An 18386-nucleotide genomic window follows, 5' to 3' on the forward strand; every position below is an offset into this window, starting at 1 on the left:
TGATAATAAGTCGATAACTTAATGATCGCCATCACCAAAAGGATGAGGGTAAGATCAAAACAAAACCCGTTATCACCAAAAGGATGATAATGAGTCCATAACTCAAATGGTCACCGTCACCAAAAGGATGAAGGTAGGATTAAACAACAAAACTTGTTACCACCAAAAGGATGATAATAAGTCGATAACTTTTATTGGTCACCGTCACCAAAAGGATGAAGGTAGGATTGAACAACAAAACTTGTTATCACCAAAAGGATGATAATAAGTCGACAGTCACCATCACCAAAAGGATGAAGGTACCACAAACAACAGAACTCGTTATCACCAAAAGGATGATAATGAATCAACAATCACCATCACCAAAAGGATGAAGGTGAGATCATAACTTCGAAACTTGTTACCACCAAAAGGATGATAGTAAGTTATAATAACTTCAGATATTGCTGACACCAAAAGGATGACAGTGGGTTTGGACTTTCCAAATGACACAATCACCAAAAGGATGATAGCTTAAGCCAAACTCCATAATCTCTATCACCAAAAGGATGACATTTAGGTTGAACTAGACGTCATCACCAAAAGGATGATAGTCGAACCAAAATGACAAGGATCCTTATCACCACAAGGATCGCCGACTGTAACACGGTGGGAGAACTGACTTTAGTTAAATGTTGCGGATAGCAAGAGTCGCCATCGACTTTTATTTTATCCAAAAGGAAAGGACATAAAAGAACAGGAAAGACCTTAAAAATATTTTGAGTTCGGGGGGTAGGTTATACAAAGGGAAGGTATTAGCACCCTTTATATCCATGGTTATCCATGGGCTCTTAGTTACTTAGCTCACTTTGTTTGTTTGCAAGAGTGTAGTGTGTGATTAGAAAAATTTCTTTAAGTACTTTGTAATGACCCTCGTATGGGTGTATACAAAGCCTAGTTTAGAAATTGTGAGGTGTAAAAGTAATTTTGAAAAATGTGAGCAAGTAACTATGAGGTACCTACCCTAGATCAAGTCTTTCGTGTTCTCGTATATTCTTTCAATGGTAAGACTGTCCCTATTATTAAGGAATAGGTAGTCATTACCTTGGATGTGTTTAAGGGACGGGCGTAGGGTCATCGTATGGTCAATGAAGGCAACATAAAGGGTGTCTTTAGCAACTCGTAGGGACTATCATCATATTTACCGAAGGGACAAGATCATTATATCGTAGGCAACCTCGTAGGGACTTGATCTTTTAAGTTTATAGGGACTTGATGATTTTTCTGTTTGAAGGGACTTTGCTTAAGACACCCCTATTTTCGAGGGACTTGACCATTTAAAGAAGGCAACCAAGAGGAATACCCTAGGAAGTACAGATGGCGATCAAAGATCGACTTACGTGTGTGAGTGTTATTTTTCAGATATTTGTCTTGAATTTAATTTTCTAAGTTCAATTATTTACCGTTAGTTTTTTTTTGCACTCCCTAAATTACTAACCACGCAATAAATATTTACAAAAATAAAAGCAAGAAAAATAAATTCCTAAACTATTACATGGCTATGGGACAGATACATAATAATCAGGCAAGAAAGAATAAATTTACAACCTATACATTTGTTCCTAATATTATAAATAAAACAAAATTAAAATAAGGAAAATAATGAAGCAAAAATAGAATAGATAAAAGCAAATAATAATAAAATAATAAATAAACAATGGTAATAACGCAATAATAAAATAACAATAATAATAAAGTGATAATAAAAAGGTTAGAATTTTAAAAGAAATTATTTTAGGTTAAACAAGTTAGATTTTTTTAGAAGTTATTAGAAAAATATGAGTTTAAAATAAATTAGTAATAATAAAAGAATTTAAAATACATTAATGTACAAATTATAAAATAAAAGAGTTATATGAAAAATATTAAGTTAGTTATTTACAAAATAAATAAAGATTATAGAAAATATCAAATTATTAGATTAATAGGTTTATTATTATTATTCAATTAGAAAAATAGTCAATTAGATTTTATTTACAAAATATATAAGGATTTATTATTATAAGTAAGTAATAAAAAAAGTTATTAAAATAGTTAGTATTTATTATTTATTTACAAAAAATATAAAGGTTATAGAAAAATATTAAATAATTAATTTAGTAGGTTTTCACGCCCTACATTACTAAACCACGCAGTTAATATAGGATAAATGGCAGGAATTTAAATGGCAGAAAAATAAATGGCAGAAAAATAAAATGACAGAAAATAAATGGCAGAAAATAAAACCCTAATTATTACAACGCTTTGGTGCAGTTACATAATAAAGATGGCGAAAAGTAAAACTGAAAATATTACAAGTTAAAACTTAAAATATTACAAGGGCGAAGCAGTTACAGTGTATGAATAACATAAATATGAGCGAAAATAGGAAATAATAATAAGGTTTGTTAAGGTTTAAGAAAAGGTTTATGGTTTAGATGAAACAACACGGTTAAAGTTTTAGGTTTGAAATTTAGAGTTTGTGGCGAAATTGTCAGGGTTTAGGAAAAATCAGGGTAGTTAGTTATGAAAAAATGTGCAGATCTAAATATATGTATAAAAAAATATATGAATTAAAAAAAAACAACGGCGTTGCTAGTGCAAAATTGCGATCATCGCAACTGGATCGGATAACACAAATGTCACGCCTCATACACGTATATGTGAAAACGGCGTATTGACACGATCCGATCCGAAAACATAATCAAATTATAACATAAAATAGAAATATATATATATATTTAACCAAACCGCATGTATCTGGAATACATAACACAGTCACACATATGAACGTGTATTTGAAACACAGTAACAAATATATCAACAAAATAGATAAAGTATATATCATATATAAACTATTACCAAACTGTGTGTACGATAGTATAGATCAGCCACTCTCAGTTTCTCTTTTTTGTTCTGTCTTTCGGCCTCTCTCTATCAGTCATGCTAGTAAATATATATAGGAACAAATTAGGTTAATGATAATGGGCCTAAGTTTATTTTGAAACCCAATATTAAATTAAAAACTGAATAAAGTTAAATAATTAAAATAGTTAAAATTAAAATAAAAACTAATTAACCTATTTATTTATTCTAGACCCAATATAAAAATAAATAGACTCAAAAAAATAAAAGTCGGGCACCAAAATGCTCGAAAAAATAAAATGAACACGTCAAAATAATCAGCGCGAAATAAATGTCTCGGAAAAATACAGCGTTTGGTCGGATTTTGAAATAAAAATTATGACCGTTTAAACTGCTCAGACTGATCAACATATGACCAAAAATAGTCGTAAAAATATTTTTAGCATGTCAAATTAAACCACGTGAACCGCAGATTAATGTTACCGACATTTGCAAACTTAAACTTGACATTTTTTCGTTGACTAATTTTAGGCACAGTTAAAAAGTTAATTTGACCAGTCTGTTTGTAAATTCCGAGAAATTATTCCGGCTAATATTAAGACAGAAAAAAATGTTATGCTATGAAGATGATGCAAATGAATGTGAAACAAAAAATTGGTTAGAGTTAAAAATAGAGGGCAAATTTTGGGGTGCAACAGCTGCCCCTGTTCAATTTTCTGAAACCTGGGGAGTTAGATTGGCCTGTGTGCCATTCGTGACTTGGAAGGTTGAAGGGGATTGAACATAAAAGCCCAAAAATTTGCACTCGCCGGTGCGTAAAGTAACACTGATGACTGGTTGTATATGCTTAAGTGGGCTTGAAGATGCCACTTGGAAGAACTGGAGATGGGCTTATAGATGCCATCCATAATATCAGGAGGTGATAATATCTTGATGTTGATACTGGATATCAGTACTAGGTCTTCGTATAGGCCGTCTCTGAATCGTATCTAAGAACATACTTTTAATTTAAGTGTCAGAACCAAATCTTCGTGGCGATTTCTTTCTGAATTAAGTATCAGCACTAGACCTTCGTATAGATCGTCTCTGAACTGTTTTGAATTGTTGAATAGACCAGTAGAAATAAATCTTCGTGATGATTATCTCTTCTGGAAATATCCTGGATTAGGGAATAGATCTTCGTATAGACCGTTTGCCTAATATCCAAGAACAAAAGAGTGTCAGGATGAAATCTCCTGAAAATATCCTGGACTAGGGAATAGATCTTCGTATAGACCGTTTGCCTACTATCCAAGAACAAAAGAGTATCAGGATTAACTCTCCTGAAAACATCCTGGACTAGGGAATAGATCTTCGTATAGACCGTTTGCCTACTATCCAAGGACACCTTGAGTAATGATTAAGTATCAGCACTAGATCTTCGTATAGATCGTTTCTGACCTGTTGTGAATTGTTGATAGTATTTTATCTGTATATAACCATCCTGCAAGGAAAAAGGTTAGTTTATGCAATATGTATGCATGCATGGCATGGTGCATCTAAGTAAATGTATTATGCACTTATGGATATGCTATGGTATGATGTAAATGATGTATGTATGAATCACGCGGCCTGAAGCGTCCGGATATCTTTGTATAACAACTGCTGGCTAGGGAAAATAAATCCCGATTCGTTACTGAAGAGTATGAGGAACTCGTTCCCGTCTTGTTTGATAGTATAGTATTTGTCACTTCCCGTATTCGTTCGTCGTACTTCTATTGAAGGAATAAGTTCCTGAGTATCCCGACTGAGGATAAAAGAGATGGACATAAATTCAAGGGGAGACGTAATTCGAAGCATCTATAAAGATAGATTTGCTCTACTGGGGATTTATAGTGGGGATGAACCGGCGAAGCTTCGTTGAACTACTACCCTCGTTCGTCCTTAGTAAATACTATTACTGCATTTTATGCATTTCTGGTAAACATCAATCGTATTCAAAAGCATACATACATTCAAACACAACCAATGGACGTTTTCGCTTATGTAAATAGAGTAAAAGTAAATCTGGATTCAAAGATGAAATTTTATTTATATCACAAAGTGACCTATACATAGGCAAGTTTGTACAAGGAGACAGAAATCCTAGTAAGAGGAATTCGTCATAAATTTTTTATAAAACAAAGAAAACAGCTATGTGAAAAATGATCCTATTGAGTTTCAATTCTACTATTGCCATTATCTTCAAATATCTCATCTTCTGCTGTTGAGACAGAAACGATTGGATTGATCTTTATCTGTTTGAACTTGATTTAGGTAGCACCATCAGTTGAAGTTACATGAGTGATCCAAACGAGACATAGTCATACACTTTAATCCCTAACTTTTGCCTGGATTGCCCTTTCAGGTTTTCAATCCACCGGGATACCCTTTTTTGCCCAAGCCGCCTTTTCAGGTTTTCGACTTGCCGGGTGTACATTTTTTTTATATATATCCCTAATTTTTGCCCGAACCCTTTTGGTTTGCCGGGATGCCCTTATTTTTGCCTAGGCCAGTCAACCTAGCGGGTCTCTTTTTATGCGTAGTATTTTTTAACTATGTCTGCGTTTACAGGCTGTGGAAAGTCTTCACCATCCATAGTAGTAAGCATCATGGCACCTCCTGAGAATACTCTTTTGACCATAAATGGTCCTTCATATGTAGGAGTCCACTTTCCCCTAGGATCACCCTGTGGTAGTATGATACGCTTGATTACCAAGTCACCAGCCTGATATACCTTTGGCTTAACCTTCTTATTGAAAGCTTTGATCATCCGTTTCTGGTACATCTGACCATGACAAACAGCTGCCAACCTCTTCTCATCAATCAAATTTATCTGGTCGAGTCGAGTCTGAATCCACTCATCTTCATCCAAGCCTGCATCCTTCATGATTCTTAAGGAAGGGATCTGAACTTCAATGGGTAGAACTGCTTCCATACCATAGACTAAGGAGAATGGGGTTGCCCCTGTCGTAGTACGTATTGTAGTACGATAACCATGAAGAGAAAATGGTAACATCTCGTGCCAATCCTTGTAAGTAACAGTCATCTTCTGTAGAATCTTCTTAATATTCTTATTAGTAGCCTCCACGGCGCCATTCATCTTTGGCCGGTACGGAGAAGAGTTATGGTGTTTTATTTTGAACTGCGTGCAGAGTTCAACAATCATCTTGTTGTTCTTCCGGAGAGAGCAGGTTTCTCAGATGTATATTTGATAAGATCCATCTTAGAAATCAATAAAGTGGTATGATTCAACATATACTGTCTTAGTCGGCGAGCAACCTAAGCCAAAGCATAGCAAGCTTTCTCGAGCTGGGAGTATCTTGTTTCACAGTCGGTACCTTTTGCTAAGGTAGTATATTGCATGCTCTTTTCGACCAGACTCGTCATGTTGCCCCCAACACACACCCTATTGAATTTTCTAACACGGTCAAATACATGATTAGAGGTCTTCCTTCAACTGGTGGCATCAGATTTATAGGTTCTTGGAGATACTTCTTGATTTTGTCAAAAGCTTCTTGACATTCATCATTCCATATCATTACCTGATCTTTCTTTAACAACTTGAAGATTGGTTCACAGGTAGCAGTTAATTGGGAAATAAATCTTGCAATGTAATTCAATCGTCCCAAGAAACCTCTAACTTCCTTCTCAGTACGGGGAGCTGGCATCTCTTGTATAGCTTTCACTTTTGCAGGGTCTACTTCAATACCTTTTCCACTGACAATGAAACCCAGGAGTTTACCAGACCTAACTCCAAAAGTACACTTGTTTGGGTTCAATCTCAATTTGTATTTCTTCAACCTTTCAAACAACTTATGCAGATGATCAAGGTGTTGCTCTTCATTCTGGGACCTGGCTATCATATCACCCACATATACCTCTATCTCATGATGAATCATATCGTGAAACAAAGCCACCATAGCACGCTGATATGTTGCCCCGACATTCTTCAAACCAAATGGCATCACTTTATAGCAAAAGGTACCCCACTGTGTAACAAATGTAGTCTTCTCCATATCTTCAGGTGCCATCTTGATTTGATTGTAACCAGAGAAACCATCCATGAAAGAGAATACTTTATGCTGAGCAGTGTTGTCTACCAGAACATCAATATGAGGCAGTGGAAAGTCATCTTTGGGGCTGGCCTTATTCAAATCCCTGTAGTCTACACACATACGTAGTTTACCATCTTTCTTAAGTACCGGTACCACATTTGCAACCCATTGAGGATAAGAAGTCACAGCTAAGAACCCTGCATCAAATTGTTTCATTACCTCTGCTTTAATCTTTTCTGACATTTCAGGACGCATGCGACGAACCTTCTGCTTCTTTGGACGACAATCTTCTTTTACCGGTAAACGGTGAACCACAATGTCCGTATCCAACCCTGGCATATCTTCATAGGACCAAGCAAAGATTTCCACATAATCACGTAACATTTGAATTAATCTGCTCTTGACACAATCTTCTAATTCAGCTCATATCTTGACCTCTTTCCTGTTTTCTTCAGTTCCCAGATTCACAACTTCGATTGGCTCTTCATGTGGCTGTATAGCTTTCTCTTCTTGTTGTAATAACCTAGCAAGCTCTACAGGTACTTCACAATCTTCATCCTTTCCATCTTCAGCTTGATAGATCGGATTCTCGAAATTATAATTGGCAATAGTAGAACTGTTATCAACAGGATCCAGGGTGGATGAGGATCTGCATTTTAGTGATGTGGGTGTGTGTAAGAACACATAGCTGATGAAAATAAAATAAAAGAAAAACAAAGAGCCCAATATTTACGAAAACGAAACGTCCATTGATTTTTATTGAATGAAGTATGCAAATGAAATGACATCCCGAAACAAGCATACCATTGTGCCCCGGGTAAAGCACAAGGCTTAAAAATAACAACGCAGTAATAGTATTTACTCCTGACTAAAGGAGATAGGAATAACGTCTTCAGTCTTCCAATTGTTGAGCCCATCACCCACAGTAGGAAAAATCCAGTTATCCAGATTATAGTCTTCATTATAGTCACCCACAGCATTGATTTGATCTTTCATGTTCCCTTGATTGGTGATACGAACAGCACAAGCACGACGAACAGCCTTCTGGGACTCTGCAGTGAAACCCAAACCAAACTTGTCAGACTTGTAAGGAATGTCGGGAAGCTGACCCCAAATAGTACAACCACCTTCTCCAACCACAGCTCTAGCATCTTTGAGGGAAGCCATTGTAGGAGGTACTCTGGTAACCACAGGAACTCTTTTAACCACAGGAGGAGCTTCAGTAGCGGGAACGACCCAAGGAACTACTTCAAATGTCTGGCAAGGAGTCTCAACATATTCACCTTCCACTTCAACATACTTAAATGTATTCACATGACTGACCATATATTCTTCCTCTCCATAAACAGTTACGATCTTTCCCTTCATTGGATATCTCAACTTCTGATGTAGAGTGGAGGTCACAGCACCTGCCCCGTGGATCCAGGGGCACCCAAGCAAACAAGAGTACGCAGGACGAATATCCATTACATAGAAGGTAGAATTGAAGACTTGAGAGCCTACTTTGATCGGGAGATCTATTTCTCCATGCACCACTCTTCTTGAACCATCAAAGGCTCTCACCACTATATTACTTGGTCTTAACACATCATCTTCAGGACTGAGCTTGTTCAGAACCTCTTTGGGAAGTACATTCAATGAAGAGCCATTGTCTATCAACACATGAGTCAAGGTAGTGCCCCTACATTCAATGGAGATATGTAAAGCTCTGTTATGGTTTCTTTTGGCAGGAGTCAAGTCAGCATCAGAAAAACCTAACCCATTATCATAAGTCAGATGTGCAACATAATTTTCAAATTGATCCACAGAAATTTCATTTGGTACATGAGCAGTCCTTAAGAATTTGATCAAGGCTTTAGCATGAGCCTCAGAACACAGCAACAAAGACAACATGGAAATTTTGGAGGGAGTATGCCCCAACTGGTCAACAATATCATAATCACTCTTACGAATGATCTTCAGCACTTCTTCCATCTGTTTAGAGAGATTTTCAGCAGTCGGTGCTTCAGCTTGCACAGGTTCAACCACAAGACCTTTGCCTCGAGCATCAGTACTTGGCTCAGAAGTGGAGGTAGTAGTTGGAAGAACTGTATTTTTTGAGGTAGCTGGAGGAGAGAAAATTCTTCCACTTCTGGTGATCTTACTAGATCCAGCAATATTATCAACATCAAGGTTATCATCAGTAACAGGTGTATCAGTCAAAGGTTCCTGCTTAACACCATGGATATAAACATCAGAACCGTAATTCCAGGGTATAGCTTTATTAGAAGTATAAGGAATAGGGCCAGGAGTGGTAATAATCATGAGAGGCACTCTAACTTCAGCAACAGTCTTCACCAGGCCTTCAGCAGTAATCTTGATAGGACCCTTGGAAGTGATCTTGACAGGGCCTTTGGAGGTAATCTTCACTGGCACTTTATCAACCATATCCACATCTTCAAACTTCTTACCTCGAGTTAGGTGTTCACACATACTTTCCACAGAAGGAGTTCTCTCAAACAATATAGTGTAATTGTCCATGAGGCGTTGAATACCATCTTTCAACTTCCAGCAGCTATCAGGTTTGTAGGCACAATAAAAACAGTCTTCGTTGCAACCTGGAAAGAATCCAGCCTGCACCAGCTTCTTCTTGATAATAGATAAGGGAGTAGTCACATCTGCTACTGAGGAAACATATGAAACTTCATCAACAACATTAACAGTCTTCTCATGATTGGGCATGGGAGCAGTAATCACATTTGGAGTCCCAGGAGGGTCAAATTCAATCTCCCCAGCTTCAATCATATCTTGAATCTTATTTTTCAGCACCCAGCAATTGTCGGTGTCATGTCCCGGGCAATTAGAATGATAGGCACATCGTGCATTAGGATTGTACCGAGGAGAGGAAGTATTAGGATTCTGAGGAGGGTCCTTCAAAGTAATGAGTTCCCCTTTCAACATGTGTTGCAAGGCTTGGGCCAGTGACATGTTGATCTTGGTGAATTGTCTTCTAGGCTTCTGTTGATTACTCTGTGGTAGCTCTGGTGTTGCAGGAGTAGGATTAGAAATGTGAACTGCTCCTACGGATTGGTGACTTCTGTTACGGCCAGGTTGACCATACACAACATTAGACTCCTTCTTTCCACTAGGGGGCTTCCTTGATGAAGAGGCACCCACCTGTATCTTACCACTTCTTATGCCACTTTCCACACGCTCTCCAGTCATTATCAGCTCAGTGAAACCAGATGGTGAGCTTCCAATGAGGTGACTATAGAAAGGACTATTCAGCGTACTCATAAACATATCCACTAGCTCCCTGTCAGTCAGAGGAGGTTGAACTCTGCCAGCCAGGTCTCTCCATTTCTGGGCATACTCCTTGAAATTCTCCTTAGCACCCATTGACATGCTTTGTAGCTGCATGCGAGTAGGTGCTAAATCAGCATTGTATTGGTATTGCCTGTAGAAGGCCTCAGCAAGATCATTCCAATCACGGATATTGACACTCTCCAATTGATAGTACCATTCCAATTGAGCTCCAGACAAGCTCTCTTGGAAGAAATGAATCCATAACTTCTTATCAGCAGTATGTGGTTGAATCCTCCGGACATAGGATCTTAAATGCAGCTTGGGACATGAGACACCATCATACACCACAAAAGCAGGAACCTTGAAACCAATAGGTATAACCACTCCAGATATTAAACTCAGATCTTCAAAATCCAGCCCAGAAGATTTTTGTAACTCCATAGCATTCATTCTATCCACCAGCATCTTGTACTTATCTTCATTAGGATCATGATAATAACTTGCTTCAGAATCAGAATCTCCCACAGTATCATGGGGACTACCTCCCTCTTTCTCAGAATTTTCAGACTCATAATCATCAACCTGTTCCTTTGTCTTGATAGGGCCTCTGAATCTTCTTCCCAGATTGATAAGGCCTCCTGATCTTCTAGTCTTCTTCTTCTTCTTAGCCAGCAATGTCTTCAACTCATCTTGCCCCTTGGACAAGTTCAGAATCAACTCTTGGAATTGTGCATTCTGAGCCTGGAGATCTTTGACAGTCTGTTCAAGAGCCATTTCTGCTGAGGTAAACAGCGAGAAGATAAGATACCTGTTCATAAGAAACCTGTGATGCAATAATATGGTATGTAGATGCTTATGCAATGTTTTCAAGGACCGTAGGATTTAAATTTGTTTAAACCACCAAAAGATAAACTTTTATTAGTAATAAACTTGTTTGCCCCTTGGGCTTACAATAAAAATGAAATGAATACAAAAAATGGGGTTTTAAGTCTCCCATGGACGTTTCCTCTTTGTGTTGAGGTATGAGTTGAGATTCCGCTCCTCGTGAAGTTGTTTTGTTAGCTCCAGAATTCTTTCCTGACTTGTCTTGTAATGAGTCTCAAAAGTATCTCTTTGCTCCTTCAACTGGATCCAGGACCTCTGTAACTCTTCCATGTCAGTGGGCATGTCTGGATGAAGAATGATGTAAGAAGTATCTTCTTCAGCAACAGGCTCCATGGTAACTGGCAGGATAGCAGGATATGGCATCATAAGAGTCTGAGCACGAGATCGTACCCATCTGAGATATGGTTCCATAGGAATAGTGTACTTGGGTTCCAGAGTCTTGCTGTCAACCTTGTTCACTTTACCCCATGCTCGTATGAACCTTTGACGGTAACCTTGAAGATCGTTGTCGTAGTCGAACACAATACCCTGAATAAGCATGTCATGAGGACCATCGGTCCGAGCGTAACCAAACTGACGTAGAGCTAAAGAAGGGTTGTAGGTAATGCCCCCTCTTATGCCAAGGAGTGGCACATTAGGGAACTCCCCACAACGGTCAATGATGGTAACATTCTCCATAGATCTAGCGCACCAATGAATATCTGAATGAGAAAGTGACATAATCCTCTTGGACCACCTGAACCCTTGTTCATTCTTCATCACTGATCGAGGAAGGTGAGAAATAAACCACCTAGATAATAGAGGTATGCAACATATCAGAGTTCCTCGTGCCTTCGTAGTACGGGTATGAAGAGAGTGTAAGATGTCTCCAAGTAATGTAGGCACTGGATTACGAGTCAAAAATATGTTGATGGCGTGTACGTCTATGAACTGGTCTGGATTGGGGAACAGTACTAAGCCATAAATCAATAGGGCTAAGATCTCCTCAAAAGCATCATAACTCATAGCCTTCAGGAATACTTGAGCTTTCTCCATCAATACCTTAGCAAGAATACCCTTAACTCCACTCCTTGTTTCTAGGACAATGTCTGATTTCTTTAAATGTAAGGCTGCAGCAATGACTTCAGGTTTAGGCTCTTTTTCCAAGCCTGTGAAGGGTTTCTGATCAAGAATAGGTATACCCAGAAGCTTGGAGAACTCTTCCATTGTAGGAACCAGCTGATAGTCGGAAAATGTGAAGCAATGATGTTTAGGGTCAAAGAACTGAAACAGGACACTCATCATGTCTTCATTGAACCCTGAAGTGACTAGATCCAGTAGGTGACCATGCCTCTTGATGAACTGGGAGTTTTCAGAAACTTGAGAGACCAATTCCTTAAGCTTAGGAGGTATTCCTACAAAGTTGATCCGGATAGTATTCCTACGAGCAGAAGCCATGACCTGCAATAAAGATAAATCCTTTGGTCCTTGAAATGGTTAGTGAAAATGCTATGCTTATGATGCATGATGATGCTATGATGTTATGCTCAATCACAAACATGTGGCACATACAAACAAGTCAATACAATAGCCCTAGGTTTGAAGGCTTGCATGAGGTTTAAAGGTAAGTACCCTCCCCTGAAGTTTAGTTGATTCATCCTGTCCTACAAAAGTAACCAGGTTCTAAGGGATCTCAAAATCATTGATCCTTCACAAGGGTGGTTGTTCAGTAGGCAACTTACTTGCCAACCAAAACCCTCCAAGTTTAGGATCTCAATGAGTGTAGTATCGAGTATCAACCAACTTCAGTCTTCACCAAAGCCGGTTATCTCACTACTTTCTAAAGGCCAAGATGGGATGACTAGGGTTCTAAAAGTCAGTTAGTGTATTGACAACATATGGCAGCCTCATATTATCCTCAACTTGCTTAAGGAACATAAGCACCAACCAAGAAGTCACACTAACTATGGCCACCAGATCAACCATATCGATATACGCCGTACAGTTTCCTTGGTCTATTGCCATTTACCTAAGGTACACTAGATCCGGGTTAGGGTCTTTCACACATAAGAGCACCCAACAGATAAGTATAAAGCAAACAAGGCAAACAATTTTAAAGTGATCTAATTCCTAAGGGTACCCCTCTTTTATTAAATCCCCAGTAGAGTCGCCAGTTCTGTAACACGGTGGGAGAACTGACTTTAGTTAAATGTTGCGGATAGCAAGAGTCGCCATCGACTTTTATTTTATCCAAAAGGAAAGGACATAAAAGAACAGGAAAGACCTTAAAAAGATTTTAAGTTCGGGGGGTAGGTTATACAAAGGGAAGGTATTAGCACCCTTTATATCCATGGTTATCCATGGGCTCTTAGTTACTTAGCTCACTTTGTTTGTTTGCAAGAGTGTAGTGTGTGATTAGAAAAATTTCTTTAAGTACTTTGTAATGACCCTCGTATGGGTGTATACAAAGCCTAGTTTAGAAATTGTGAGGTGTAAAAGTAATTTTGAAAAATGTGAGCAAGTAACTATGAGGTACCTACCCTAGATCAAGTCTTTCGTGTTCTCGTATATTCTTTCAATGGTAAGACTGTCCCTATTATTAAGGAATAGGTAGTCATTACCTTGGATGTGTTTAAGGGACGGGCGTAGGGTCATCGTATGGTCAATGAAGGCAACATAAAGGGTGTCTTTAGCAACTCGTAGGGACTATCATCATATTTACCGAAGGGACAAGATCATTATATCGTAGGCAACCTCGTAGGGACTTGATCTTTTAAGTTTATAGGGACTTGATGATTTTTCTGTTTGAAGGGACTTTGCTTAAGACACCCCTATTTTCGAGGGACTTGACCATTTAAAGAAGGCAACCAAGAGGAATACCCTAGGAAGTACAGATGGCGATCAAAGATCGACTTACGTGTGTGAGTGTTATTTTTCAGATATTTGTCTTGAATTTAATTTTCTAAGTTCAATTATTTACCGTTAGTTTTTTTTTGCACTCCCTAAATTACTAACCACGCAATAAATATTTACAAAAATAAAAGCAAGAAAAATAAATTCCTAAACTATTACATGGCTATGGGACAGATACATAATAATCAGGCAAGAAAGAATAAATTTACAACCTATACATTTGTTCCTAATATTATAAATAAAACAAAATTAAAATAAGGAAAATAATGAAGCAAAAATAGAATAGATAAAAGCAAATAATAATAAAATAATAAATAAACAATGGTAATAACGCAATAATAAAATAACAATAATAATAAAGTGATAATAAAAAGGTTAGAATTTTAAAAGAAATTATTTTAGGTTAAACAAGTTAGATTTTTTTAGAAGTTATTAGAAAAATATGAGTTTAAAATAAATTAGTAATAATAAAAGAATTTAAAATACATTAATGTACAAATTATAAAATAAAAGAGTTATATGAAAAATATTAAGTTAGTTATTTACAAAATAAATAAAGATTATAGAAAATATCAAATTATTAGATTAATAGGTTTATTATTATTATTCAATTAGAAAAATAGTCAATTAGATTTTATTTACAAAATATATAAGGATTTATTATTATAAGTAAGTAATAAAAAAAGTTATTAAAATAGTTAGTATTTATTATTTATTTACAAAAAATATAAAGGTTATAGAAAAATATTAAATAATTAATTTAGTAGGTTTTCACGCCCTACATTACTAAACCACGCAGTTAATATAGGATAAATGGCAGGAATTTAAATGGCAGAAAAATAAATGGCAGAAAAATAAAATGACAGAAAATAAATGGCAGAAAATAAAACCCTAATTATTACAACGCTTTGGTGCAGTTACATAATAAAGATGGCGAAAAGTAAAACTGAAAATATTACAAGTTAAAACTTAAAATATTACAAGGGCGAAGCAGTTACAGTGTATGAATAACATAAATATGAGCGAAAATAGGAAATAATAATAAGGTTTGTTAAGGTTTAAGAAAAGGTTTATGGTTTAGATGAAACAACACGGTTAAAGTTTTAGGTTTGAAATTTAGAGTTTGTGGCGAAATTGTCAGGGTTTAGGAAAAATCAGGGTAGTTAGTTATGAAAAAAATGTGCAGATCTAAATATATGTATAAAAAAATATATGAATTAAAAAAAAACAACGGCGTTGCTAGTGCAAAATTGCGATCATCGCAACTGGATCGGATAACACAAATGTCACGCCTCATACACGTATATGTGAAAACGGCGTATTGACACGATCCGATCCGAAAACATAATCAAATTATAACATAAAATAGAAATATATATATATATTTAACCAAACCGCATGTATCTGGAATACATAACACAGTCACACATATGAACGTGTATTTGAAACACAGTAACAAATATATCAACAAAATAGATAAAGTATATATCATATATAAACTATTACCAAACTGTGTGTACGATAGTATAGATCAGCCACTCTCAGTTTCTCTTTTTTGTTCTGTCTTTCGGCCTCTCTCTATCAGTCATGCTAGTAAATATATATAGGAACAAATTAGGTTAATGATAATGGGCCTAAGTTTATTTTGAAACCCAATATTAAATTAAAAACTGAATAAAGTTAAATAATTAAAATAGTTAAAATTAAAATAAAAACTAATTAACCTATTTATTTATTCTAGACCCAATATAAAAATAAATAGACTCAAAAAAATAAAAGTCGGGCACCAAAATGCTCGAAAAAATAAAATGAACACGTCAAAATAATCAGCGCGAAATAAATGTCTCGGAAAAATACAGCGTTTGGTCGGATTTTGAAATAAAAATTATGACCGTTTAAACTGCTCAGACTGATCAACATATGACCAAAAATAGTCGTAAAAATATTTTTAGCATGTCAAATTAAACCACGTGAACCGCAGATTAATGTTACCGACATTTGCAAACTTAAACTTGACATTTTTTCGTTGACTAATTTTAGGCACAGTTAAAAAGTTAATTTGACCAGTCTGTTTGTAAATTCCGAGAAATTATTCCGGCTAATATTAAGACAGAAAAAAATGTTATGCTATGAAGATGATGCAAATGAATGTGAAACAAAAAATTGGTTAGAGTTAAAAATAGAGGGCAAATTTTGGGGTGCAACACCGACACCAAAAGGATGACTGTAAGATCAGAAATGCCGGAGATTCCCCATTACCAAAAGGATAACAGTTATCGTAAACAAGACGATGATTAATATTATTCCTCAATGGACTTTCACCAAAAGGATGATAGTGAGAAAAATATTGGAGAATAAAGGTTACTGTCAAAGTTTAATAAACCCGATTGGTAGTATTTGGACATTGTTGGGTAAGACTTGTTTGGGGTATCCATCAACAAAAGGTTGCAGAACAAATATTCTCTGGAGAGATGTAATTTCCATCAACAAAAAGGTTACAGGAAACGACTTATTGAGGAACGCTCAATGCGAAACAAGGTAAGTGTTTAAAGAAATAATGTTTGACTTAGCTGAGGATAATATCTTGTCAACAAAAGGTTGAAGGATGTAGCTCAATGGGGAATGCCCAATGGTAGGATAGGAACTCACTTAGAAAAAGTGACAATGACTCAACTGAGGGTTGGCCTGGATGCCTACGACTAAACCTTGGATTTTGATTCGTGCTATATGCATAAATGTCATGTATGCATTATGTACGAGATGATGCATGTGATGCATGTTTGAATGTAAAGAATGATTAGTTTATTTGGGGTTGGCCCCCCTTTTCAAAGGCAATGTATTTTCTGGAAACCAATGCTGGTTGTATTTGTTTTTGTGTGGGATGCCAACAAGGTGGGCTTTAGTTTTTCTGGTAATTGTCAATGTGGGTTGGGCTATTGGTTGGTGGAAGGATCTGACTGCCCGACACTCGGTAGCTGATGATGTGATGAACACGCAATAGGTGTGGATACTCTTGGTGCCCCAAGTTTGATCTCTTGTTGATATGCTGTGTATTTATCTTCGAGAAGATCTCAGTTTTTCTTCTGAAGTGTTTGGCCAACCTGTGACTGAGCATAGCGACGTGATCAACGCATGATGATTGTGCTTTTGACGTGCTGCAAGGTTTCTTGTCAAGATGTGATATTGTACTGGTATGAACTTTCGACATTTTGGTGGTGAATTCAAGCAGTTACTAGTGTCTGACGCAATCTGCTTGATTGTCTTGAAGATATGAAGGGAATTTTCCCTTTGCAACTTGTCTTGCCCCCTGATTAGGTGTTCAAGGAATCCTTCTTGAAAGGGAACCTTAGGAATGATTATCTCATGACATGGTCTGAGTTTTTTTTCAGTGTCTAAATCTGGCCATGGTCTGCCCCTGATTAGCCTTTGGGGGACTTGCCCCAGACATACTGAGTACTGAAGTGTTTTTCCTCCTTGATCAACCGATGCTTGGAGATTTTTCTTATACTGACTACTTCTTATATCAACATGATCAAAAGATGCTCTGCCCCTGATTCATGGGATTATGAGATGGTCTTGATTCGTGTCAGCACCAACGATCAAGTGCCCCTTGAATTACCCCTTGTTGGAATTTTCTCGATGTCAAGTACTGACTGACAATTAAGAATTGTTATCCAAGAAATGGTGATTTTAATGCAACAGTTATGCAAGTTTTGAAAAACAATCATTCATTTGGAGTGTCTTAATAGTGTATGACGAGTGGATCATGAGTCCAGTCGCGGTGCTGATTTAGCTAGAGTGCGAGTGATACAGTGAGAATAGAATATTAACAAATATCTAGGAGTCAGTTTACTCAACCTTGCTATAGTATGCTTTCAGAATAAACCCTACTTCAATTAGGTCTTTTGAAGGTTGTAACGTGGCATGGTTCATGGTTATTGAAACAAAAGGATATAAGGCTCAAAGTTTATTTAACCCACCCCTTCTTCATGATGATCTCCAATCCTATGTTCAGTTAATTCGACACACATTCGTCTTTTGCAGGTGTAAGGATAAAGATGGTGATTCAAGGTCTCTTGGAATGGCAACCACCTTATTTCGTTTTTTGGATGTCGGTGACCCTTTGTTTTTGGTATGGTGGTCACTGAATCTTGTTTTGTTTTGTTGGAGACTTTCATTGTCTCTTTCGATTTTTGTTTTGATCCCTAATTTTGCATGGACCGCCTTGTTGAAGCTATAATCCATCGGGATTGCCCCAGTTTTTGCGTAAGTCTCCTTTTTGGGTGTTGGACTTAGCGGGCTTTTTCTTTGATTTCTTTTTTGAAAATTGTGACTGCCAAGTCATTGGTCATTGAAGAACAACCT

The sequence above is a fragment of the Lathyrus oleraceus genome, chromosome 7 (genome assembly GCF_024323335.1).
Source record: "Lathyrus oleraceus cultivar Zhongwan6 chromosome 7, CAAS_Psat_ZW6_1.0, whole genome shotgun sequence".
NCBI lineage: Eukaryota > Viridiplantae > Streptophyta > Magnoliopsida > Fabales > Fabaceae > Lathyrus > Lathyrus oleraceus.